At 39.7% G+C, this 27,335-nt stretch overlaps 1 long non-coding RNA gene across 2 annotated transcripts; it reads left to right on the top strand.

Moving 5' to 3' along the window:
* The first annotated feature begins 661 nt into the window (after window positions 1-661).
* On the top strand, window positions 662-26,338 carry LOC125690687 (uncharacterized). Of its 2 annotated transcripts, none has more exons than XR_007375741.1 (7): window positions 662-742; window positions 19,081-19,176; window positions 23,100-23,212; window positions 24,107-24,168; window positions 24,451-24,551; window positions 25,401-25,566; window positions 26,255-26,338. It is a non-coding gene; the product is annotated as an uncharacterized LOC125690687 (long non-coding RNA). The 2 variants fall into 2 exon arrangements; XR_007375742.1 differs by lacking the exon at window positions 26,255-26,338 and adding an exon at window positions 25,651-25,779.
* Window positions 26,339-27,335: the final 997 nt, after the last annotated feature.

Genomic DNA, 27,335 nt, shown 5'->3' with positions numbered 1-27,335 from the left:
GCTTGCATTTCTTTCCACATATTGGCCTAAAAGATTCTTAGTTGGTTTCTTCTGTGGGCAGCCTCAGGATTGTTAATTTCTTAATTTCTTAAAAGCAAATATTTTGATCAGTACATTGTATACCTCCAGAAATGTCTATTTGAAATTCAGGAGAATCCTCACGTGGAAGGTCTTGTCATTCTTGTATTTGTCTACAAATCTATGTGTTCATAGTAATGCAGCATGAAGTCATTTGTCCTGACTCCTTATTCAGCCTCCCACCATGAAACAGCAGGTTATGAAAGAATACAGAAAACCTGTCTATAGCAGATATCATGCTACTGCTTTCATTTCACCAGTAAGGATTGTGCCAAACCTTCATATATTTTATTGCCTGTTTAATAGAGTTGACTAGTGATCATAGGGTTCTTATGATTGTTAGAGTGTTTTAACTAAATAACTTCATTTTAACAAAGATCTTTGTACCCTTTTATGTACCAATTAAGTACACATAAGGACATCTGTAGGGAAACTGTTATGTCACAGCTTCAACTGGTGATTGAGTGCCTGATGAAGGGGTGTGATTGGCCCAGGGAACACAGACACATTGTTTGCACCTGTGCTCCCCACCTGACAAGGGGAGGACCCATGGTGGAGCCACCCTGGGCTCATATAAGGGCCAGCCATGGAAAAGAAATCTTCTTTTTGATCTACCCTGCTGTGTAGGAGTGCCGTGTAGTCACAGAGTACCTTCACCAGTTGGGTGAGTTCAACTCTTCTCTCTCTATGTGCCTATGAGCTTATGTGTGAATATTTAGCCTGGTATTGCCAAGAACCTGTCAGAACCAATTTTTCTTTTTTCTGTGACCTGAACAATACCATATCAAGTAATCATGCCTTATCTGTGTTGTATAATGATAAAGGTAAGAAAAGTTGCTTTAACAGATTTAACAAGACTCAAGGTTAACTAATGAAGCTGGGAGTACTCTCCTCATATTATAGGTCACTGCTGGTTGAATCTGATTGGAACACAGTCTGCTGTGTCTGAAACTTAAGCTATAGTACTGACCCATGGTAGTCACGACAGACTAAAGAGTCTTGAAACAGAGTTGGCACCAATATGATGACAAGCTTGATATGAAACTGAGTGTGATCTTTGGATGGCTGAGTCATACATGTGTGTATTTTCCAATCACTGCTGAAACAAAGCTACTAGCACCATAACAAACTAATAACAACCAAAGCAAGACGGCTAAACCCTCGAAGACTAGTGCTGCACTCAGTGAGAATGGTAGCACATTGCCTGTGCTCCATCTCCACCTTCAATTCAAAATGACCTCACGTGCAGCAGTATTTATGCGTTCTTAGATTTTGGCTCCTGGAGTAGTGTTTTGCAGTTTATGGGAAGAACAGTGAGAAACGCTGCATTACTAACTATTGATTCAGCAAGGCCTAAATCTCCACAACTGTTCTCTGGACATTGCTTGTCTTAACATGAACTCAGCCTCATCGTGTCAAGACACTGCTGCAGTCCTATTTGAGGCTGTCATTGGATATGCATGCACTATGCAATGAAGTGTTGACGTCACTGCGTTCTACAACATACTTCAAGATATATCAGCTTAGATGTTGTAGCAGTGAATCTATGGGGAAGCAGAATTCTTTTCAAGTAAAGTTCAAGTTCATCTTTTTCAGTGTTTAAATCTTTATGATCTACGGCACTGTATGTGTGTGTGTATATATATGTATATAAAGAAGAAGAATATAAAGTGTATATATGTTTGCTTTAGAGAGTAGACTGCCTATATATATATATATATATATAGGCAGTCTACTTTCTAAAGCAAACAGAAATGACTCTATTTCTTACTTCGGTATAAAACAGCGTTGATCCCATTGGCATGATTGCAGTTACCTATGGTTCTGGTTTTCAAGGTGAAGAAAAACACCTTCAATTTTCATTGCACTCAGGTTCCTCTCAACTGTTAGCTGCTAACTTTGTCACCAATGCTTTGTTTGTGGACAGTGGAAAGCAGTGTGCATCACTAGCGTGGGACTCATTTCACTTATCTTAAAAATCTGCTTAATTCAGGTTGTGGTTATTAGACTCACTAGATGTACATCGACTCTAAGAAGAACTTAAAGTGATTAGTAAATGTCTATGTAAATGTCCGCACTGCACCTTTCAGTCATCAGGTAAATGATATTTCCAGTAGGTGGGATAGCTGATTCCATGTTAAGTATGAAGATAACAAAGGAAGCTTAGGGAGCACATACACAAAGATATAAAGATAGGAACCTGATGAGTTTCAACAAGAGCAAGAGTAGAGTCTTTAACCTGGGGAAGAATAACTGCATGCATCAGTACAGGCTGGGGCATGATCTGCTGGAGAGGAGCTCTGTAGTGAAGGACCTGGGTGTCTTGGTGGACAGCATGTTGGCTGTAAGCCAGCAATGTTCCCCTGTGGTCAAGAAGGCCAGTGGTACCTTGGGGTGCATGAAAAAGAGCATTGCCAGCAACGGAGGGAGAGAGGGAGGTGATCCTCTATTCTGTCAAATGCAAAGTACTGTGTGCAGTTCTGGGTTCCCCAGTTCAAGAAAAACAGGGAACTTCTAGAGAGTCCAGTGGAGGACTGCAGAGATGATTGAGGGCCTGGAGCATCTCTTATACAAGGAAAGGCTAAGAGAGCTGGGGCTGTTCAGCCTCAAGGAGAAAAGGCTGAGGGGGATCTCATTACTATTTATAAATATCTAAAGTGCAGGAGTCAAGTAGACGGGGACAATTCAGTGGGCTGCAGCAACAGAACGAAGGGCACTGGAACACAGGAAGTTCCAACTAATGCATGGAAGAATTCCACTGCCAGAGGCGATGGAGACTGGAACAGAATACTCAGAGAGGTTGTGGAGTCTTCTTTTCTGGAGATACTCAAGGCCTCCCTGTGTGACCTATTGTAGGGAACCTGATAAAACAGAAGGTTGGACTTGATCTCTAGAGGTCCCTTCCAACTCCTACGGTTCTGTGATTCTGTGAATGTCTGTTAAATTTTTTTGCACTCCTGTTTCTGACCTCATGTAGTTTTCGTAGTGCTGTCGTTGTTACCCGTCCTCAAAGTAACAGGGGAGATATGTTAAGATATCAGGGTATACAGAACAAAACACATCTCCCAGTAACAGATCTCAGTTCTGGTTGCCTCAGCCTGTGTTCTCCTTAGGCACTATCGTTTGCAGCAAGTGTTCATCATGCCTGAAAAGCAGGCTGTTTCTGCTTGGTGTCCTCTGTGCATTTCAAATGCTCTTATCTCATGCTTATTATGGTACTAGGCTTTGTATTGGAACATGAAGTGAAGCAAACACTCCATTTTTACTAACCCAGAAAAAGGATTCTCTCCTTTCCCTCCTATCTGCAAATCAGTTTTTAGAAGAAAAGGCTAGCACATTTTTTTGGCATAGAAACGCTTCCAGATTGTGTCTTATTTCTTTGAACTAGGCAGGCTAAGATAATGATATAAGGATAATTATATTTTATGCTTCAAACTGAAGCTGATAGGGGAGAAATATCCTTCTGTGTGGAGCTTGTACATCATGTTTAAAACATCTGTTATTAGCTGAAGCCAGAAAGACCTATGCATGTACTTAAAGAATGGAGGATAAAACCTGCATTAAAGAAAAACAAAAAATCTCTTTCCTCCTTATATTAGCTAATCTGATATTTTAGTTGCATCAGCAGTGAAGATGCCTGTGACGTGTCCCGTGCTAATCTGTTTTATCAGTGTACCAGAAAGTTAATTCACCAGATGCTTCAAAACATGCTGTTTCCAGAAAAAGATAATAGCATAATTATCTTTTGTCCAAAAAAATCCATCAGTGGTCCCAAAAAATGTCTTCAAGAATATTTCCAAGAAAAACAGAGAAAGTTTCACTAGGAACAGCCTTCACCAAAAAGGAAAGGAAGTGCAATGCTTTAGACTGGTACTCCAATCATTCAGTTCTATGTGAGGGGAAAAAAGATTAGGATTAGAAATCATAGAGTGGCCTGGGTTGAAAAGCACTACAATGATCATCGAGTTTCAACCCCTCTGCTGTGTGCAGGGTCTCCAACCAGCAGACCAGGCTGCCCAGAACCACATCCAGCCTGGCGTGGAATGCCTCCAGGGATGGGGCATCCACAAACTCCTTGGGCAACCCCTTGAGGTGTGTCACCACCCTCTGTGTGTGAAAAACTTCCTCCTAATATCTAACCTAAACCTCTCCTGTCTCAATTTAAAACCATTCCCCCTTGTCCTATCACTATCCACCCTTGTAAACAGACATTAGAAATTGAGAGACTGTTGGTTGATAAGATTCACAGAGGGAGGCTGTGGTTGGACTATTTATACTGTGGCAACATCTTTCTCTGAATCCTGTTGCTGTTTCAGAAGCTGAGTAATGATATAGTGGAGGTTACTTCAAAATTAGTTATGAGACATATAGTTGCACAGATTGCCCACCTTTTAGGTTTTGCACAACGTAAAGACATACAAAGTAAACACGGAAAGTGTAGTGAAGGAACATGAATATGGAGACTGTTTGGAACTTTGGAAGAAGCCTTCCTCTGAATGCCTTTTCTTCTGGGAATGCAGCTGGAACCAGAGCATGCTATAGTAAGTGTAAAGACTTTGTTGGCTTCCAGCCTTCTCCTGGGACATGAAGCTGCAGAATTGCTGTGTGACGACTGGCAGGACAAGACTAGCACAATGCTAGTGGATTAAATGAAAGCCATCTTTTGGAAATGAAATGGTGGATGGCAATCTGTTGTGCTGCACCTGAAATATCTGAGACAAATCCTTTCATTTTTATCTTATTTTACTTAGAATACTCTTGGCACAGATCCTTTCATGAGAGGGAACTGAAGCAGCCTTGAAAACCTTATGTTAGTAATGAATGAATTCCTCTGGAAGAAGGTGTTTCCTTCCTTTGTTGCTTTCCTTCACCCTCCAGAATAGATTCTGAAAAGCTCCAGAGATTTTGTTTTCTTTCTTGTCCAGTCCAACTATTAACCATGCAGAGTGCTTGGATAATTTCTTATTCTTTCCCATTGCTGAACATTTTATTTTTTTATACTTTATTTATGAATGTCAAGTTCCTAAAGGAAACTGTGCTGAGTAAATAGCTTGCAGGTTATTAACAGATCTTAGATTTGTAAGAAGAGATGGAATACAAAGATTACCAGACACTGGTAAGAAAAAGTCTCTCACATTGTTAGGATAAGAAGGTGCTCCAGAACATAAAGCTGTGCCATGAGAAATGGATCTGGGGTAGTGTCATATCAGATATTTGACAAAGCAATTTGCTGATATGTCTCTTGCTGTACACAACACAAAACTGAGCATTGGCAGAAACTCTTTGATTTAAACGATGCTCTTAGGTCCTCCTTTCCTCTGTGACTGGCAGTGTGACAGCAGCTGACTGATTAGCTAACTTGCTGATAATCACTTTTAGTCTTGAAATTACAGGGCTGTGTTTCTGGTTTTATTTTCCTTTGTTGTTATAGAACAGGCTAATAAGCCATGGAGAAACCATATAGGCCCCCATGCCCCCTTCAAAAACAAAACAAACAAACAAAATCCTCCAACAAAAAAAAACCCAACCTTTGCTGAGCACTTGACATTCAGTTCTCTAACAAGCAGAATTTAGAATAAAAGGTTACTAACATTTTGGCACTGTATTCCTCAGGCTTTCTCTTGTATTCCTGCCAAATATCTCACAAGGCTCAGATTTGATTAAAATGGCAATGCTCTCTGCTACTTGAATGTAATTAGAGCCATTCATTACAGCTTCAGTTGACAGTTTGGCAACCTGTACATTTTTCTGAATATGGACAGCATTCCATGGAAACAGTTCAAGGGAAGTGTGCAGGAAGAGGGTCCTCTCTTGAACTACAGCAAGTGGATGGTTGCTTGGGTTTAGATAAGTTTACAGATTTCCCAACTGTCAGTTAAGTTGCAAAGAATAGCTCTTAATTAAATTGACATAGCAAGGTACTGCATTTTTGTCAGTCAACTCCTGAAAGTTTCTGTTATGTAGTTATCATGTAGCCTACAGGACCATTAAGTATTTCTATGGCAAGTTGCTCTGTTTTGCTGTTATTAGTCCTGGTTTTAGAACGCTGTTCAACGAAAATAAATCAAGAAGATGTGTTTGCCCATGTAAACCTTTTCTGCAGGCCATCTTTTTGCAGAATTTCAGAGCAGATTTTTAATCTGCTTGAATTTCCCAACCTTCCTGATCTGTCAAATAAGTACAGTTCAAACAAAATCAAAGCACATCTGGGCTTCTGTCAGTTTCCTAATGTATTGTATCTTTCAGTTTACGATATTGTTAACTATTGTTACTTTTCATTTTACATTTTTTAGTGCCATGCCCAGGAACTACTGAAATAGAGCCAGAAATGCCATTTTAAGCATATTCTAAATCAAATAAAAAGTAAACTCTGTTTACTTTCAATCACTTGTTTTGTTACTAAAGTAAAAAAAGAGTCTAAAATCTGTTGAGAACGACTTTTTGTTTTCTCTGTGGCTCACCACTGTTAAAAGGGAAAAGAATGAGAGCAGATTAATGGAGCAATCTGCAGTTCAGTGTTATGTTGCTTGTTGCTGGGCTACTTTAATATGCTAACCAGGGGATGATAGCCTCATTGCCCTTTTGGTTTCAAGGCAAATTGAATACTAAGGCTTTGCAGGAGTGTGGGTGCGTCTGAATGAAAAATGAGTTCAAAGTTGGGACGGTCTTGAGGTCATTTGTTTATTTACAGAATTTACAAAACCCAGTTCCACTCAACAGCAAGAGGAACACACAGACCACAAGCTTTTGCCAAAGTCTCCCACCAGTGAGTTTAGCCATGTGCCAGGGAAACATCTGTTTCTTTCTGCCTCAGCTCTTTTATTCTCTGACATTTATCTGATTTCTGAATTCCCATTCTTGTGATACATCCCAGCCCAAATCTTGAACCTCAGAAAACTTCATAACTCTACATGGAACCATTCCTTTGTGCTGACCTGTTAGAAATGCTTTTCTTCTGCTCTGCGTAAGAGTGGCAGAGCATTTGCAAATCAGGACATGGAAGGTATCAGGAAGCTGTCATATGCCTACAAGACAGTCCCTTTCCTCCCAGCTCAACAGAACCTCCAAGAGAGAGCGTGATGTCATAACTTTTACAATACCTGTGATGACCACTCAGGTAATTGCTTGCTATGTCTGTCCTATTTGTCTTCCTTTAAGCCCTGCACGTTTTTATACTATGTGAGATTTGTTAGATAAAAAAGCAAGCTAAGTTAAATGACAATGTTGTTGTCAGTGCAGGAAATGTGAGAGGGTGTTCTGATATTGCTAATGCTACATAGAGCTGTTGTAGTCATGTGACTGATGTTGCTGGAATAGGTCGGATTTTACCAAAATACAGTAACATTAATATTAAGGTAAATCTGCTATGCTGGTGAAGGACTAGCGAACGTTTATTATCTCTAATGCTGTTCAGCAGACATACTTTTTGTGCCAAATGACATAGCTTAGTGTGCATGGTGATGGGGGGCTGACAGTTGGACTGGGTCTTAGTTGTCTTTTCCAACCTTAATTCTTTTATGGTATGTACATCCAAGCTACCACTGTGGAGCCTAAGACCATGACATGATTGCCATGATAATCCCTGTCAAACATATGTAAAAACAGAAGAACAAATTAGGAGTCATCACAAATGTTCATTTATGCAGTAATCTTTCTGTAAGAACAGTTTTCAGCTCATTGCTGCAAATCAATTTTCTTCTCTTTCCCATTCCTCTCAGAACCTACCTCTGTGGGATCATCTTTCTTCCCAGGACAGTGTGGAAAGAACTGCTTTCAAATACTTTTGTTTGCATTGGCAGAAGGCCTCACATGCAATGCCCACTCAAGTAATTTGCACTCATAAATTGGGATTTTACTGACCTCCTAGCTTTGTTTGGTGTCCACTTTTGTGCAAATGCATTCTCCCACGAGTCAGTGAGTTCTAAAGCTTCTCATGGGAGAACGGTACAGACACTGCAATTCAGAAGTTTTCCTATGCCTCAGAAACGTTTTCATCCAGCTCTGTTTCATGTTTTAGAGAAAATGCATATGTACTTAGATGTATTAAGCCATTCAAGTTGCCTTAAGGAGCCTCCTTAGTTCTGTGTGTTGTATGACCAAGCCAAAAACATTAATCTTTGTGTTGAATATGAAAGAGAATTTGAAATAGAGGTAGGCTAAGGTATCCAGCCTGACTTGGGGACTGGAAAATGTCTATCAAAGGGAAAGTAAAATATTCTGTGAGAGAACTCTGTAGTTAAATTTGTTTCTAGCACTTTGCTAGTAATTCACTTGGCATTCCACTTCTATACTACAGTCTATGCTGAACATATGACAGGCAGAAATGGTCACAAATGGCCTTCAAAGGAGCTTCTGACCTGCTTACGTTGCTCAACACCATTTTTTTTTTCTTCTCATGCATGGGAGTTTTTGTGGCCAAAAGCAATCCACAAGATTCTAGGTTTCACGCTTCAAATTCTTTCTATATCTCTCTTCCTCAGAGTCTGTGAAGTGATATGATTGATATTACAGTCGTATCATCTCCAGCATTAGGATAGATAGTACACTAATTCTTCTACATTAGATACAAATTTCAGGAAGGTTTACATAGATTAGCAACATGAAATGTATTTCTTAGGATTTATATCATTTTAAGACTAAAGTGACAATTGACATCTTGTGTGTAGAACCTTCCAGGTACTACTCATATTATAAAAGTTCAGATTTCAAAGTTTTTTATTTATATCTGGGAACATTTTGGTACACTGTCTCCATTCAACATGGATTAGATGATGTAGCTGCAGATTTCCTTCATTTTAGTGTTTTAATTATGTCTGCTTTAACAAACTGTTACCTATAAAGTCAGTGTTGTCATGTATTAAAAATCCAATAATGAAATTATACTGATACAAAACTGAAATGACTGGCCACAGTGAAATACACCTGAATTTCAGTGGGCTGTACTTTATAGTTCTTATATCAGTTCTAAAACCTCAGACGGAATGAAAACAATTTTGTATTGACAGACTTAAATTAATAATATTCCTCTTGTCTCCTGTTTTTGCACATTACCACTACTTGATAGAATAGGTGCCCATCTTTATGATTTATTGTCAGTCCGTCCAATCCTATGAATCAATGCTAATATCATTTTGTGATGGGAGGCTGGATGCCCACCCAGCTGTGCTCTCTCTCCCTTCTCAAAAGGACAGGGGAAAAATTAAGATGAAATACCTCCTGGGATAAGACTGAGACAGGGAGACTGCTTACAGTTTACCATCATAGCCAAAACAGATTCGACTTTGGGGAAACTGATTTAGTTTGGGTTGGATGGTGAGAAACAGACAAATATTAAAACAACACCTTTACCAACATTTCCCTCTTTTCCCAGGCTCAACAACCATTTGCTCCTGACTTGCCTTCTCCCCAATAACATACCTACCTGTGCGACCTAGCATAGGGAACCTGCTTTGGCAGGGGGGTTGGACTTGATGATCTCTGGAGGTCCCTTCCAACCCCTACAATTCTGTGATCCTGTGAAAAGTTTTTTATGGTAAGGTTGCCTAGAGAGGTGGTGGATGCCTCATCCCTGAACGCATCCAAGGTGGATGGACCAAGGCTGGACCAGGCCCTGAGTGACCTGATGTAGCTGTAGGTGCCAATGCTCATTGCAGGGGAGTTTGGACTAAGTGACCATTAAAGGGCCCTTCCAACTCAATTCTGCAGTTCTATGACCAGGACTTTCTCCACAGGTTTCATGGTACTTCTGCTTGAGCACCTCCTTCTGCAGTGACCTTGGTCTTTGCATGGCTGTTTTTCACACTTTTTCCTCACTCCCTGTCTGTGTGGTGTTTTCTGCCCTTTTTTTTTTTTTTTTTTACAAATGCTTTCCCAGAAGTGCTGCCTTCTTGGCAGTAGGGCCCTGCTATGCCTTTCCCTGGGGCCATTGCAATCAGCTGGTGCTGGCTGTGTCCAGCGTGGGTCAGTCCCAGCCTCACCTTACATAGAAGCCCAGCAGCAACCCTTGTCATCACCTGAGCTCTTACACCCAGTACTCATTTCTATAACGAAAAGGGAGACAAACCAGAGTGGAATTACCTTTTCCATAACACATATAAGGCAGATGTTAATGGCACTACTTTCATGGTGACTGGTCTTTTTCTCCTCATTACTAGTTTCCAGCACTACTGCAATCAAATTCTGTCACAGAAGCTTTCTTCATTTTTGTGTATTTGATCACTTTTCACTGGTCATGATAAGTGTAATTGGAATTGAGATGCTGAGCATCTCAAGCTGGATTTAAATTTGTCCATAGCCTCAATAGGTATGAACTACGTCAGGTACAATTTCTTTCCAAGTTCAGCCTCCACTTTTGCCTTTGCGCTTAAGCCCCGTGATCAGAATCACTGTTGGGTCCTGTTGTTTGTATGTCGAAATCCTTCACTTAGGGACAGTCCTTTATTTATTTTTTTTCCTGAACAAAGTTCAGCCCAGCACCAGCAGGGCCACTCAGAGCAGGGTGCCCAGGCCCATGGCCAGGTAGAGTCTGGAGGTCTCTGAGCAGCCTGTGCCAGTGCTCTTGTCATCCACATAGTAACATGTTTCCGGGTGTTTAGATGAAATTCTTTACTTTCGGAATTTCAGAATTTGTCATGGCCATTCTTGGCTAAATTAAGTATTACTTCTCTCCCTTGAGACCCATTAATCACACTTTGTAAGCTAAGGATGATCTCCTGCACTGCTTAACGAAAGTGGAAAGTCACTTCGGTATTCTGACTTTGGTGATTCATAGGCATGTATTCACGTGAAGTGTTGCTATGTGTATTTCACATTCTAAGGCAATCTCTGTGTTAACAGATACACTGCTTACAAGTGAATTAGGAAGTTAAGTGCAGGTTACATCACTGCTGACTCTTGGTTGAAACCAGACACAGTGGCACTTGTCTTCTGCAGCAGTTTGACCCTCTTTTAGTCTTTCTCACTTCATCTCCCTGTGATACAACTGTCAGTCTCAGCTCTCCCTTTCCCCTCAGCACTGTGACTGAGGCTTTGCCTACACTCCTGTTGTCAGTGCCAGCTCCAGACCGCTGCATGGTGTTTATGTGGTGATGGGTTCCCAGCAAGGCATTCATCTCATCATAAAGCAGACCACTGGAATTGCTCAGGTAGTCCTTGCCCTCGATGTGCCCTGTCTCCTTTGAATTTGCAAGATGCCAACATGAGGGTTTTATGTGTGAGCATCGGCACTGCAGGCAGTGTTTCAGTGTTGTCTGTGCAAAATATAAAAATTGTAGTGATTTGCAGCCCAACAGGGATAATGTGAAGATAAATACCATGTTATCATAATTAGACTGTCAGCTAGATAGCACTTTTGAGCTTTATCAGCTTGATCCTCTCTTCTGTAATTTTTCTCTCCAGTTTGTGTTTGCTCAACTAATTTCAAGCTTTCTAGATCCTAATTCCTTGAGGACTTTCCCCCTCCAGGATGATGACTGAGCAGAAAGGTACAAACAATTTTTTTTGTACACGTTAATTTGTATGATAATGTAGATGCATTTGAAGCAAATTGAGTTCATAAGTGAACCACCTTTAAAAAGAGTATGGCAGCTATAGCAGCAAAGCCACTGTTTGCACTGTATGTCAGCACAGCTAGATAGGTTTCCAACTGTGCCAAAGTTCCCAGCACTCAGCAGGATGCTTCTGTGAGTTCTAATATCTTTTGCTTGCAGTCCAGGCTGAACAGTGCCTTACTGAATGCTTCAGGATAAATTCTGGCACAGAAACAGAGATATAAAGCCATACCCCTCAGTGAGTGAGTGTTTGTTGGAAAACCCCAGTGTTGCTGGATATTATGAAATTACAGATACCTGTGTCTGTTTTGGCAAGGCTGAAGGTTCCTAACTTACCTAATTTTGGCAGTACCTAGATCTGGTTTATCTTGTGCCTCTGTGTACCTTTGGAGGCTGGAATCCCCATTCTTTTCTGAAGACAGAAGCTATAATACATTTCTGATGTCCCAACTTTGTTACAGGACCTCTGTCTGAACTTCAGGGCAGAACTACATTGGCAGTCGTTGCCCTGTGAGTATACACATGCTGATAGCCACCTGGCTGCTATCCCGTATCATGCACAATGGCTGTATCCTTTTGACAGTACCAGCTCAGTTCTCTTTCCTTAACCCAAATATGGAACATGTTGAAATGTCTTAGCTTTGACATTCTTCATCCATACACTGAATGTGAATAAAATTACTCAGTTGTTCCAAGAGAGAGAGAAGGAAAGAGGGATATATGAATGGACACACTGTGTGATCATCTGAACTTCATTTCCTTTGAAACTCAAAGTAGTCATTGACCTCCAGAATCTGGAAAACATCGTAACTCTATGAAATGTTAAAAGTAGTTACAAAGGGGAAAATATGCATGACTGCAGTGAGGCTGTGATCTTAAGACTGGAAAGAATATGGGAAGTGGAATTGATTTCAGTTCCTGGAAAACAGAATATGGTCATCTCGCCTTTAATTTCATAGAACCATTAAGATCAGGAAAGACCACCAGAATCATCTAGTCCAACTACCAGCCTACCACCACTATACCATTAACCATGTCCCTCAGTTCTACGTCCTCACATTTCTTGAACATGTCCAGGGATGGTCACTCCACCACCTCCCTGGGCAGCCTGTTGCAATCCATCATTACTCTTCCTGAGAAGAAATTGTTCCTAATATCCAACTTGAACCCTGGCACAACTTAAGACCGTTCCCTCTCATGCTATTGCTGTTACATGGAAGAAGATGCCAACACCCACCTCGCTATAACTTCCTTTCAGGTTGCTGCAGAGAGTGATAAGATCTCCCTTGAGCCTCCTCTCCTCCAGACTGAACAATCCCTGTTCCCTCAGCTGCTCCCCATAAAACTTGTGCTCCAGACCCTTTGCCAGCTCTGTTGCCCTTCTCTGGACACACTCCAATTTTATTCCTCTTATACAGTTTTCTGAGGTAAGGTTTTTCCAAAAGAGAAAAATTAAATATTTCCTTGAAAAAATATTTATAGAACTAAATAAGTCTACAGGCTTGTGGCATCAAATCACAAATGTAGTGCTATATTGCCCTGTGGGCATACAGATTTCAAGCTTTTTAGTATAATTTTGATATTATAATCATTTTAAATTGAATTTCTTGCAAACGGTGTAATTTCTGGTGACACTTCAGTTGTACATTGGCTTGCAGACTGTTATCACAGTTGTAGAAGGAAAGAAGAAAATATTTATATTCTCAAACAGCCAAATTAGACTGACAGGCCTGCGCTATCTCTGAGAGATCAATGGTGACTTCTGTTTTCCTCTGCTTGTATAACTGCTTTCCAACCCTTATGCAAAAGTATTAATTCTTGCTGGAAATAAAGCACATCTATTCATAAAAAAATCCCTTGGAGGTTTTACTACAGTGTATTTTCAAAAAACAGTTTTAAAATGCTTTCACTTAAACAGGATAAATTAAAAAGAAAGATTGGACCTGGAAAAATACCAGTGACTTCTTGTCAACCCCAGCGCTTTTGACTAGCCTTACTGTCGCATACACGTTCTTTGCACGTTATCAGGCTGTTTTCAGACTTGTAGGACAGTTTTATGTAATTCAGGAAAACTGGATTGTAACAAACTGGGACATCAAGTGACAATGTATGGATTAGCCAACAGAAGACATTCCAGATCTTTAGGATTAGAAGGTTTTAGGTAGATTCTCCAGTTCATGCCTTTACTTCCCAAAGCTCAGATTTTCTTATGCTGAAGCGGCTGCCGATATGCTGGTGTCTTGAATAGCCTCAGTGAAGTTTCATAACATTTCCTAGCATCTCGTTTCTGCATTGGCAGCAAGTTTCCTTCTTCATTCTCGCATTTGCGAGAAATGAAATCTCCTAAATTTTTAGTCTTCATGTTTCATGAACTGCTTCAGTCTTCTCTGGTAAGACTCACTGATGTCTTTATATTGTTTATTTTGTTGATATCTGGATCAATTTAAATAGTTTCCTCATCTGAGTTCAATCATCTCTTTTAAGATGCTGAATTGTCATACATCGGTAATGAGTTTTAACTGCCCCTTTTGGCCCATGAACAGGCTTTGAATACAAAAGTTTCAATACTTAACTCAAGCAATATAATACATTTTGAATGCCTCAATGCTGAAAACTCCTAGAAAGTATATGCTATGAATGCGTGGCTCTGCTGACCTAAGGAGAGCTGACTGCTCTGCTGTGATGTGATAGAAATATAAGCAAAGATAAAGGAAACTTCTGGGGTTGTGGGAAGGAACTGGTAGCTGTTGGAAGGAGGAAAAACATATGCAAGATTGAAAAACGGATCTAAGCTGAGACAAGCAGCTAGAGAAGTCATTCTCCTACAGCTGTGACTGAAGACTGATTTGTTAGAGACTCATGCCTCTTTGACAGCAGTACATAATATTAATCTGCAGAAGATAACAGTGTAACACGTCATTGAGGATAACATCATCTCCCTAAGTAAATTAATCCTGCTGATGAAATGGATTTTTATAGCTAGCTCTTCTGGGGCTTTCCTCCTTGTTGTCTTATCACTAATAGCCAGAATTTACTCAGCTTATAACTAGAATGGAATAGAATTGCCTAATCCAAGTATGAAATGTTATTCTTTGAAAATGATGTTTCTCCTTGCCCAAAAATTTTTCCAGTCTGATCTGTAGAACAGATTTCCTGCACGGCATTAATTAGAATGAAATGTATTGCCTAGTTCTTACTTGGGCTATTGCTAGACTGAAACCATGCATTTCAAGGATTGTCCACATCAAATCAGTGAAAAATTCTTACTATTTGTTTTGAAATTCTGAACAGAGAGATGGTATTTCAGTCATCTCAGGATTTGTACTGCTTCTCAATAGCCAGACTCTGCAGTGTTTTTGTTCAGTTACTTCTCCTAGTTGGATACTTCAGTAAGACTAGACTAGGTTGTATTTACCCTATGAAAGGACTGTTGTGGGATTTAACTGTGAAGACTTGAAGTTTCTAGCAAACTTGTCCATTGTTTTCCATTCTTGCCCCAGTTCTGCTCTTGCAGAATCAGCAGCTAATTTTGCATAACTGGTCCTGTGATAAACAAAATACACTCTTATCTCTGCTTCTGCTTCACACGTCTTTAACCCTTGCTTCCTGCTTGCTAGAATGAGTGTTTTATTTTGTGTTGTTATGAAACCACCCCTGCTCAGACTGTATGTTAACACTGATGATTCTGTGATAAGATACTGTACAACTTTACAGTGTCACACACTAAGCACAGCAGCGTGCGGGAGCTCACATGATGGTCATTTAATATCCATGACTCACAGTCCACAGGACTAGGACTCTGGCCAGCTGGGATTTGTTTTAAGTGGCGTGAAATGACAAACAGTGCATGAGATACAGCTCAGATACCAAACATGGTGGCCAGGCATTTAAAAAAATATCTCTTTGCCTTCTCTAACAGAAAAAAATAACAAGTCATGCAGAAGATTCACTCAATACCTATAGAGTATATATATATTTATATTTGATAATGTACAAAACGTCAGGTGCCAAAATGAAGAAAGTGATATCTTGCCCTTCATAGGCAGGTTTCGCACCTTTCCTAATCTCTGGATGTGTTCGTTTCTTACCTTTGTTTTAATTTCTTGGTTTACTATGGAAATTAATAACTACTCTAACCACGCTTGTTCTTTCTGCCTGATTTTTGTATTTAAAACTGCATTTTCTGTGGCTTGCTATTCAGTTGGGATGTTATATAGTTGCAGAGTGCAGGAGGGATTAGTTGTTACTCTGTGATTCACCCAGTCCCTGAGGAGAGCTATATAAAGATCATCCTCATCTCCTTGGCCCCAGGGAAGCTAGGGGGCAGATTATGAGCTAGCGGAAAAGATGTAGGTCTCACCATCTGCAAAGAGGTTCCAGGAGTACACATCTCCCTGTCCTTACGTTGTGCACAGCTGGAAAAAAGGTGTGCTCCATCTCTCAACTACTGATGGCGTAGACAAGGGAGGAGAGTTTAAATAAAAACAAAACCACTGAAAGTTCTCTTTCCCACTGTGCAACTGTTCCTTTCACTGGAATTGCTCAAGGTTTCCTCTTCCAAAGGGAAAAAGATGATGTGGAAAGGCAAAACTGAGGGATCTGTTGTTTACAGATGCCTTTTCTCCATAGCCTGGGAATCCTGAAATACAACTGCCTTTTAAGGGCAGGTTATTTTCAACCACTCCCTTCATTTATGTTCCTGTTAAACCCATGGCTTAAGTGGGGCTTCTGTGCTGGAGAGATTTTGCACTGGCTGTTTGCCCAGGGATGGATTGTAGCAACAGTAGACTCTGACAGAAATAGGTGGTTATGTATGTAGAACTCTAAGTCTTCAAATGAGAATATCACTGCTAGAGGTCAAGGTTTATGCTTGCCAGTATTTCCCTCATTTAGTGAAGCTGACTCTTGTTTGCCAATGCTGTCTATTTTTGCAGCACGATCACTATGGTGAGGATTTTCTCATTTCAGTCCTTGCACAAATGATGCAACTTTGGATACCTTTGCCTCTGAAACTGTTTCATTAAGAATTTCAAACTTTATGCTCTCATACTAAAATTTCTTCCAGACTATTTGTTTACATGTGAAAAGTATTCTAAAAACACTCCTATAAAATATTAAATTGTGTTTTTTTTTTTTTTACATGTTTTATCTAAGGTTTTGACATTTTGGGACTTACTTGTTCTCCAGAAATCTTTTCTAGACTCTCTGAAGCAAAACTTTGAATTCTAGAAAAGAAAATCTTAAACAAATACGCAAATATTTTTAATCTGCTTTTAAAAAAACTTGGAATTATGTACATAAAACCAAAAGCATGATAACTGCTCCTTACTTTGCCCTTCCATGCCCTTTAAGGGTGACTCGAGATGTTATATGGAAAATTTGAATAGAGAAGGAAACTGAAAGCTGACAACTACGGCAACACCTGCTTCAGATTTTGTGTTTCTTGTTGCACATTTAGTTAAATTTGCCCATCTATTTTTGCATCACCATTTTGTCCAATACCTCATCGCATGCAGCAGAGTTTTCCTACTTCATGCTGTACATAAATTGTAAAGTTTCCGCTAAATGTAGGTTATTTATTCAATATAAAAAGCCTTTCCAAAATAGATGTCTGACCTTGTTACAAGAACAGTTATATTTTTTTTTCAATTTTGAACTGAGTTTTTCTGTATTACCACTACCTTTACTAGGGCTTCACTGCTTTTGATTTTGTTTTTAATATCCATTAGGTTAAAATGTTAAATACAAGTTGCTGTTCATTTTTTCTGAAAGCAAACTCAAAGAGCCTTGTACAAGAAAGGAATGAGATTTGTAATGGTCCTCAGTTCCTTGGAGATTTGTCCTAGCCTTAGATGACACTTTGAGAACTTAGAGAGCCTTAGAGAACACTTTGTCCTTGCACAGGCAAATCTTCCTTAGTTATAAGGGGATACTCACACAGGGATTACCAAACAAACAAAGTCCTTGAAGCCTGAGTCCAAATTTTGAAACTAATATTTTTGAACTTGAACTTGTTATGGTTCTCATGTGAACCGCATGAAATTCAAGAAGACCAAGTGCAAGTTCCTACACCTCTGTTAGGACAATCTAAAGCATAAATACAGGCTAGATGGAAAATGTTTGAAGGCAGGCCTAAGGAGAAGGACTTGAGAATGTTGGTGGATTAAAAACTCAATATGAGTCAGTAATGTGTGCTTGCAGCCCAGAAAGCAAACCCTATCCTAGACTGCATCAAAAGAAATGGGACCAGCAGGGCAAGGGAGGTGATTCTCACATTCCATTCCACTCTTGTGAAACCTCAGTTGTAGTAGTGTGTTCAGGTCTGAGGTCCCCAACAAAGGAAAGACATGGACCTGTTGGGGTGACTCCAGGCCATGAGTATGATCAGAGGGCTGTAGCAAAGACAGGCTGAGCGAGCTGGGCTTGTTCAGCCTGGAGAAGAGAAGGTACTGGGGAGACCTTTATGCCTTTGACAGATCTTTGACACCTAAACAGGATCTACAAGAAAGCTATTGAGGGACCCTTTGTCTGGGAATGCAGTAACTGCAAGAGGTAATGGCAATAAATTAATAATGTAGATTTAGGTTAGATATAAAGAAAAAAATTCTTTACTCAGAGGGTTGTGAAGCAGTGGAAAAGGCTGCCCAAAAAAGTTGTTGCTCCGTCCCTGTAAGTGTTCAAGGCCACACTGGATGGGGCTTTGAGCAACATGGTCTAGTGGAAGGGGTCCCTGACCGAGGCAGAGGGATTGGAACTGGATTATTTTTAATGTCTCATAAAACCTAAACCTTTCTATGAGTCTATTCTATGATTCTGTACCTAATAATATTAACGTTAAAGCAGTGATACAGAGGAATGAGTATCTTTTCTTCACGTTTGTATTGCATTATGCATTTTATATGCTTTTGTTTGCTTGTTTGTTTGTTTTCAGAAAGGAGTTTTCCTGTGTTCTTTGAGAAGATCAGACAAAAGGCAATATTGAAATAAATGATAAAGGTTGTAATGACTTCACTAGGTCCAGGATTTTACCATAGAATAATGAAAAACAAAAATGAACAGAAATGAGCAATGTAATGCACTATCACTCTTGAGATCTGAAAGGTCACTTTTGATATGAATGTTGGACATCAACAGAACACTACTTTAGAAGTGAAGGGTGTGCTATACATGATGTTGAATCCACATGATGCTACTTATTGGATTTTTTTTTTGTAGTTGATTTGCATTTTGTTTGCAATAATGTGAGAAATGGAGAAGTGAATTTGTAAACATTTCTTCCTTATTATCAGTCTATATTGCTAAGATGTATTTAAAAATTGGGCTGTCTGGTCTCAATTTCTCTACTGTGTGACAGTCCAATCCATGTTTATTCAAGGTTACTGAACACTGAACCAAGTAATTTCTAAAGGAACATTTCAGCCACCTTTTGATGGTAACCATTTCTTTCAAGCAGCTTCTGCTGGATATTAATCTACTGAAACACCATCTCGGATCAGCCATGTCTGAAGTTTACTGATTTTTCTCTGGTAGATGTATGGATATTGATCAGGTTTGCACTAATTTATTTTTTCTCTACCTTTTTCTCCACCTTTTTCTATGGTTTCTGCCACAGAAAGGGAAAGAATTAGCACTGTTTTCACTGGATAAAATCTGATTGTTAGTTTGCTGAGACCTACCATGCAAAGCTAGCAATTGTATCTTTTACCCAAACTCCTGATAGTTTCAACAGGCTTCTAATTGAAGGGTCTAATTCAAAGCATTCTGCCCACTAAATTGACAACACTGCCTCTCTGTGCATTAACTATTAGCCCAGCTTTCCTTCCTTCTACTGCTCTATGCAATTTCTTCTATCCCATCTGTTGCTTTAAGAGGTACACATATAACTGTGAAGGTTCAGATGATGTATCTTCAATTTGCATGACTTAACAGTTAAGATGTGATGACCTTTGTAGTTGCCATCATGCTAGTTTGATTGTCTGACAGGACTCATGATTAGAAGATCATGTATAGGTGGAGATATTATTTTGTAGTATTAGAGCAGTCAGAACTGGAAGCTGTTCTGAATAGGTATTTTGAGGAGTACATGTGAAATGTCAAGTTGGAGGAACTTGACAAGAGGGCAGTAATCTAAAATGATTTTTTTAGACTCTTGATGTGTGATAGCACTACATGAACAGAGCAGTGGGGAGGTGGGGGGATACATATGTGGAAGAGAAGAGCAAGTAGTTGGTAGAGAACTCCCCCTCCTCCCTTTGTCATCCAACATGATTAATGAACCTCTCTGTGGCTCTATCTTGGTCTCATCAGAGAAAGAATCCAGTTAGCTTTCTCATAATGGCAGAAGTAATTAAAAAGAGGATCAACTTCAGAGGAACATAAAACACACACAAAAATCTGTCTCTTTAATGATATCCCCTACATCCTTTACTGGCGGGGTTTCTGCTAATCTAATACCTGTTAATTTTCTCTCTAATTAGGGCTACAGCTTACAAGACGCTATTTTATATTTAATGTAGATATTTAATGTAGATATGGTTTTGGGGGTTGATCCTCTATTTTAGAAGAAGCAAGTAAAAGACTAGAAGACATGATACACAAGACAATGGAAGATCAATAGCTCTTTTCATCTTGGTTCAAAAACAGTATGAAAGATGCATGGAGTTTATAGTATGAACAGAAGGAAATTTTGTAGAAAAAAAGCTCCGTGTAGCCATGTATGTTTAGAATTTCAGTGAAACCATGTTTTAGACAATGTAATATAAAAAATTGCATGTCTTTTGTAAAATCAGAAAGTAAGTGCCACCGTGCTGTTAGCAAATGGAACTGTGAATATCTAGTGTCCTCTTCTGCTCTCTCTTTTGTCTTTCCAACCCTGAAGTGAGGCAAGGAAAACACCAGGCTGCTGGACGAAGGCCAACTCTGAAAACTATATATATACATATTTTCTCTGTTGAGGTCAAATGTTCTGCTTGAACAGTAATCGGAAATTTCTCAGTGAAATAGGTTTTGATCAGTTAAATATTTGTTGAGCCTGAGTATTTTCTAAATATTTTTAATTAATTTTAAACAGTGTTTAAAGATGTTTTGTAGAATTTTTTTTGTAGAATTCCTGTTGGACTTGCTGGATTCCTGACAAAGCAGGTATTTCAGAGTGTTTCAGAGGAAATCCAAAGGGGAATCATGGAATCTCAGAATGGTTTGGGCTGGAAGGAACCTTAAAGCTCACTCAGCCCATTCCCTGCTGTAGGCATGGCTGCCACCAGCTCAGCTGCCCAGGGCTCCATCCAACCTGGCCTTGAACGCCTCCATGGATGCGGCACAGCTTCTCTGGACCTGTTTAGTATTTCCTAACTATGGGTTGCCAAATATGACCAGAGTCTGAGGCTTCCTAAAGCTGTAAGTCTGAAAGCCCCAGGAGGCTCTGAAAACTCTGTGTGTTCTTATCACAGAACTGAGATTAAGATTTTAAAAGTCTTGGAACATGCTTCCAAGGTCTGTGGCTGGAATACTTTCCTCATGATGAATTTGTCACAGAACCATGAATCACTGAAGTTGCCCAGAGCCTATAGAAAGCATCCTACAAACACAGATTTTGTGTTGGAACAAGATTAGAAAGTGTTCAGTGGTGGCTGTACTAAGATTATTTTGAAAACCAGGTCATTCTAGGGTATCAGCCCACTAATATAGCTTAATGTGTCTCACAAAAATTTCTTGCTAACAGAAAATTCTCTATTTTTAGCTCTACTTAGTGCAGTCAGTCAGAATTTTTGTCTGCAGTTCATTATGAGAAGTAACTTCCAGTTAGGTTGAAGAGCAGTGTGACCAGCAGGAGCTTCAGCCTCATGGCTGCACTGTGAAATCACATTCCATCTGGAACATCCTCAGCTTTTGTTGAAGGAGAGTAGGCTAAAAGAAAAGACTATTTTCTACAGTTTCTTTTCAGATACTTGCTGAAATTACATTAATTTAAAAAAAAAAAAAATTAGGACATTCGGTGTTTATCGTGTTATTTACAGAGGTAATTTCTACTATACAATATCAATAGCTTGATCCAGCTGAAATGAGTATATGGAGCTTTATTAATTGCTCTGTTCCTTAAATGTCACTCTGGACTCACTTGCAAATATGGAGGAATAAACTTCAGGAATTCACTTGAAGAACTAGAACTTGAAGAAAATTTGCAAGTATTATCACACTGAATTGGAGAATTGGTTTTTGCCAGGAGATGAGTAGGATGTTATAACAAGAAGATGCCTGAAAAGTCTTTGAATTCTAAAGGAGCTTATGAACATCTGTAATGCTTGTTGTAATGCACCAATCAGGAGGAAATGAAGTTCAATTTTTGTTTTCTGAACTCTTCTGTATGTCTTTCTGTCTTTCTGTCTATCTTCTCTTTTATGCATAAAGATCTGCTGCCAGAGCTTGCACAAGAACAAATAAAACTAAAGGATCGGGAGGTAACAAACTGTGCGTGATGGAAAAAATTCAGCTGGAGTGTTCCATGGCATTTTGGGCATAATACTTCAGAGATTATGTGGGCCAAATATAGAGGTACTCTGTGGAGATAAAAGAATAACTGGAGACTGTGACCAGCAAGAAATTAAAAAAAAACAAAATCTCAGAAGAGAACTCCAAAGGAGGGTGGGGCCCTCAGGTGTAAAATATTCCTCAGTTGTACCAATACAGGAAAGAATGGTCTGTTCTGGAAGCATTCAAAATAGATAAGACAATAGATCTAAATATGAACAATATAAACTGTAGGTCTAAACTGCAGTAAAGGAGATTCAGGACAAATCAAAGGAAAAAAATATTAAAGGGCATTCTAGTACTTAATTATAATTCCTAGGAAAGCTGTTACATTTCCATCATTAAAGTTGCTATTTGCCATTGCTTTAGGCAAGTATCTCTCAAGTATGGCTGGATGTGAGTTAAAAGAACTAGGTAGATTTTTGAGAACTTTTCTAACCACATCTTCTATGAGGGCTGCTCTGAAAATAATGCCTCCTATTTTATTATGTTGGCCCACACCCTCAGAGGTGGATCTTGGTGGTATGGCAGTAAAGGTTGAACCTTCCCAATATTCCGTTACATGTTGTTACTATGTGAAAGATGGCGGGAGTGGGGCAGTCTGACAAAATGGCGTCTGACATGGAATTGCAGATGGAGCAAAGGTATGTGACTGAACTCCTCCATGCAGAAAAAGTGCACTCACTGACATTCATTGATGCTTACTGAATGCTTATGGAGACCAAACAGTGGATATGAGCACGTTGAGGTGGTGAGTGGTATGTTTTAGCAGTGGCAACAGTTGTGAAAGACAAGCCATGTTCTGGATGGCCATGTAGATTTTTACAGGCATGGCATGCTTTTGTTCATTGCTGGTGGAAATGTGACTATGCTGAAAAGTGGTGTTTTGTAGCTGAGAATTTGCTCTATTAAATAGTGTTATTGTGCGCTCTGTATCTGTTCTAGTTTCCACAGAAATAAACAGAGAAAAAAAAGGAGGCATTACTTTCATAGTGACCTACATATACCATGATTCACAAGCAGGGAAGGAGAAGTTTATTACAGTTTGAAGCATAAAGGTATGCCAAAAGATGATGGTCTTTTATATCATTCTTTTATTGCTAAATATTATGTAAAAAAAAAAAAAAAATCAAGGAATTATTCCTATCTTCCCTAACCTATGTGGATTACAAAAAAATAGCTGGCCACTGTTCTACTTTGTCAAATGTGATGAAGCCCCTATCATTATTCTCTCTATTCCTGCTCTATTATTAAAGGGCAAAGAATAAAGATATAATTTTCTCTCTCCAATAGTTTTAGGCATTATGGCTCAGGTATTTTTCTCTACTGTTGCTCTTTGATCTTGAGCAGGACTCAAAACCTTTATAATACTCCCATTACATAAAAGTCATTATTCTCTTGCCTCAGAGACTAAGGCATAAGTTACTCAGTTTCTGCAGACATTTGATCAACGTATTACAAGGAAATATGAGATATTAATATCTTATTTATTGTTCCTTTCATGTATCCATTCAGAACCCCCACTCTTCTGATTTTGCAGAACGTTTCCAGCCTTGTTGTGAAAACAATTTCAAGGGTGTCCGTTTTGTGATTGACATTTTCCCTTTTTTTGCTTACTTTTGTAAGGAATGAGACTCATGCAATCCTGCTTTGTTTTTTCTTTTCTCTTTGCCTTTTTTTAATGTGTGTGTATATACCTTTTGTGTGAGCTTGTCAGTTTTGGTTAAGTTCTGACAGAGGACCAGAGACAATGAACATACTCTGTTCCTTGCTTCGTTCAGAGACAATGGCTGTTGGCTCCTCAGCAAAGTTTTAATTCCTGCGTAGACACCCTTTCTAGTCATTAATAGTGGGGTCAGGAAGTTTATAAGTCAGTTATCACAAGAGCAAATGCTGTTCAAAATTAGGCTGCATCAGTTCCAGTGCTCACCCAACTACTTGTTTTCTTGTAGAGAAATTCAATTTAAAAAAGTCATGATCAGAATCCTAAGGATGAATTTGAAAACAACAAAAGGTGAGAAATACAAAAGTAATTCTGTGCTCTTGCATAGAAACCACGCATAATGAAAACACTCTATTAAGATGGTACTTTGTGCTAAATTTTAAAGTCTTTGCAGATTGTCTTTAAATCTAGTGTAATCTGAGGCCTTTAATATTCTCCTAGTCCCCTGTAAGAGTTAGTTTGCTCCTTGCTTTTCTGGGTGTGAGGAAAGCAAATGTCATGTTGGCTGGCTGCCTCTTCTCTTGGGCATGGTCATTGCAGATTGGCCCTAACCATTGTTTGTTTGTTTTTCAGATGTTCTGGGGCAAAACTCTGGGACAGGAAATAGCTGAGCCTGTCTGACACCGCTGCAGCATTAGACTCGCTGGAACAGCTGGGGCTCATTACTTCATTGGGTATTCCTTGGCTCAGGCCAAACTCTCTTGGCTCTTTTTCACCTCTTCTGATGCACAGCTCCTAGAAAAACTGTGTCAAGAGCCTGTGTGCATGAATGCTCTTAATAGCACTGATAAGCATCACTGATAAGCACCCCCCTCTATTCCCTCCACTCAAGGACTGCATTACGTCTCAGACCCTGCCCAAGTTATGCTATAAATATGCCTGCTTATAGCTCCAGCTGTGTTACAGTAATGCCTGGCAATGGGCCCTTTTCATCTTTTTTCATCTGGCTGGATCCTAATTTATGGACTGAGTTCCTAGCTTGGTGTTGGACCTGCCTTGATGCTGTGAACTTGCCTGGTGATTGTGTCTGACTCTGTCAGAGCTGACCCTCCCTTGCTTGCTTGTGTTTGTGGCTTCATATGGGAACCAATACTACTTAATAACTTGCATCTGTCCCCCACTGCTCCCTTGCAAATTGGAGGTTACATTGTAAGAGTAAAAACCAGGGACAGTTTGGGACTCCAGGAGATGAAAGGCTGCAGTTTGTCTTAAAAGGGTAGAGGTGCTTCCACTTCCTGACCTTCCCTCTGTTGCTCTTGTGAGGAATTAAATTAACCCAGACAGAACCATGATGATTTTGACTGTCACGTGTACATGAAATGAAATTTGCCCTTTTCCTTATTCTTGCAGATCCAAGAAGTCCTGGCTAAAATCAGGCGTTTACATGCATATTAGTGTTTACATGTACAGTATGGGCAAGGAGTGCTACTGTGGCATGACTTGCCCTAGCCCTGCCCCAAGAAATGTAAATAGCCTTCTGGCAGGAGATACTGGGATGCAGATTCTGTGACTTTCTATTATAGGTGGAGGAATGGAGAGGAGGGAGAGCTGGATATTTTTCTATTCGCTTTCCTGTGTGTAACACACGTTTCTGCACGGATATTCAGCAACAGTCATTGATGATCGCATTAGCAGTAATGTCTCTTGATGTTTGCAGTCCCTCTTAAGGAGGACAGGAAGTGAAATACTGTGAGTAAAAAGAGCTGAAGGTGGGAGGTGGGAGGCTGGTGGAAAGCAAGTAGGTAATTAAGAGATGCCTTCTGTGTGGAAAAGTTCCAGCCATTCTGGCATTTTCTGTCCGAGAGGAGCCGATAAGCAGGTGCCCGCAGAAGAACAGGAGAACAGACCAGTTCTGGAATAATTCTTCCCTTGGTACATTCTTCCTCAACAGTTCTGCTGACCTCCAGGTTAGAGACTTCCTGGTCAGGAATAGGAACAGTTCTGTCTGAAGACTCCCAGCATATATTTGCTGTCTTTCTGAGAAGCATAAGTACACTGGGCCTACCAAACACGAGGTGACATACATATTTTGAATGTGTATTGTGCAGGTGTGCCCTCTATTTTTTCCTGTTGTTCAAGGGCTTGTTCAGAAAGAAAGGAAGAGATCTACCTAGGCCTGCAAGGGCTTGTTCAGAAAAATATGGTTATGGTTATGGTCCAGTACAACACCTCTCCCCATCTGTAGCTCCTTCATTTCCATGAGGTTTGCTGGTCAGGTTTGAATTGTCTGTTTTCCTGTGCTTTGTGCTCTTCAATGCGAAGGTACTGCAGAACTTTTCCAGCTGATATGGGTTTTTTTTTTAGTTGAGCATAATTTCTTTTGCTGGGTAGAATTGAAACAATACGTTATCTTGTACCCTAACTTCTATGTTCCTAGAAAAATTGGTCTTCCATGACTGATGGAAAAGTAACTCAATTGCTTTTCTGAATTGTCAGCTACATCTTGCGCATCCCTACACAGTAAGTAAAAATCCAGCTTCCTTTCTGATACTTCACTAAACTTCTCTATCTAGGAATTCTAATTCCTGTGTTTTCCCCATCCAAATACCACTGAAGATTGTCTTTGACTAGCTTCTGTAGACAAAATCAGGTCTAGAACAGTTATTCTCTTGAGCTAGCTACAGTAAGCTCATATATTGAAAGCTACGAGGCATATGGCTAGATGGGCTGATTAGGTTATTTAGTGACATGAAAAAACTTTTATTCATTATTTTAATTTTACTTTTTATTCATTGTTTGTGAAGATTTTCAACAATAACAAATATCTTTGGCTTTAGTGCTCTCCTTCTCTTTCAGTAAAACCCTACCAGACAACAGGAGGGAGAGCAGAACTTTTCTAAAGTTGCACCAGGGGAAATTTAGGCTGGATGTTAGGAAATACCGCTTCTCTGAAAGAGTGGTCAAGCACTGGAGTGGGCTGCCCAGGGAGGTGGTGGAGTCACTGATCCTGGAGGAGTGCAAGGAACGTTTAGACGTTGTGTTGAGGGACTTTGGTTAGTGAGAACTATTGGTGAGAGGTGGACAGTTGGACTGGATGACCTTGTAGGTCTTTACCAAACTTGGAGATTCTATGATGGCTGTAGAGATAGGTTTTTTCCCTTTATACTGTTTTTGCAAGAGTGGTAGAGACAAAGTCATGGGAATTGCTTGCATTAAAGTTATGCTTTGTGGACTAACATAAGCAGGATGGTAGTCTCTGGAATTCATGTGTTGTTTTGAGATTACATAACGTGGATTCCATCCACAGAGATGGGGCCTGAGGTTTGCAATTTAACAGACATTGCTGATCTTCTTTAGTCACTAGTTTGGGGCTGGCCAATGCTATACTAATACCATTGGTTACCCAGAAACTGACATCCTAAAAACCAAAAATTAATGAGTTCCTTGGGCTGGCTTATGATCACTTAATAATGTGCCATAGAGTTCTGCTTTCTAAAGCACCATGTACTTTGCTTATC

The sequence above is a fragment of the Lagopus muta genome, chromosome 3 (assembly GCF_023343835.1).
Source record: "Lagopus muta isolate bLagMut1 chromosome 3, bLagMut1 primary, whole genome shotgun sequence".
In the NCBI taxonomy this organism is placed as follows: Eukaryota; Metazoa; Chordata; class Aves; order Galliformes; family Phasianidae; genus Lagopus; species Lagopus muta.
Note: the sequence above shows the minus strand (reverse complement) of the source record. Positions and strands in the feature narration are given on the sequence as shown.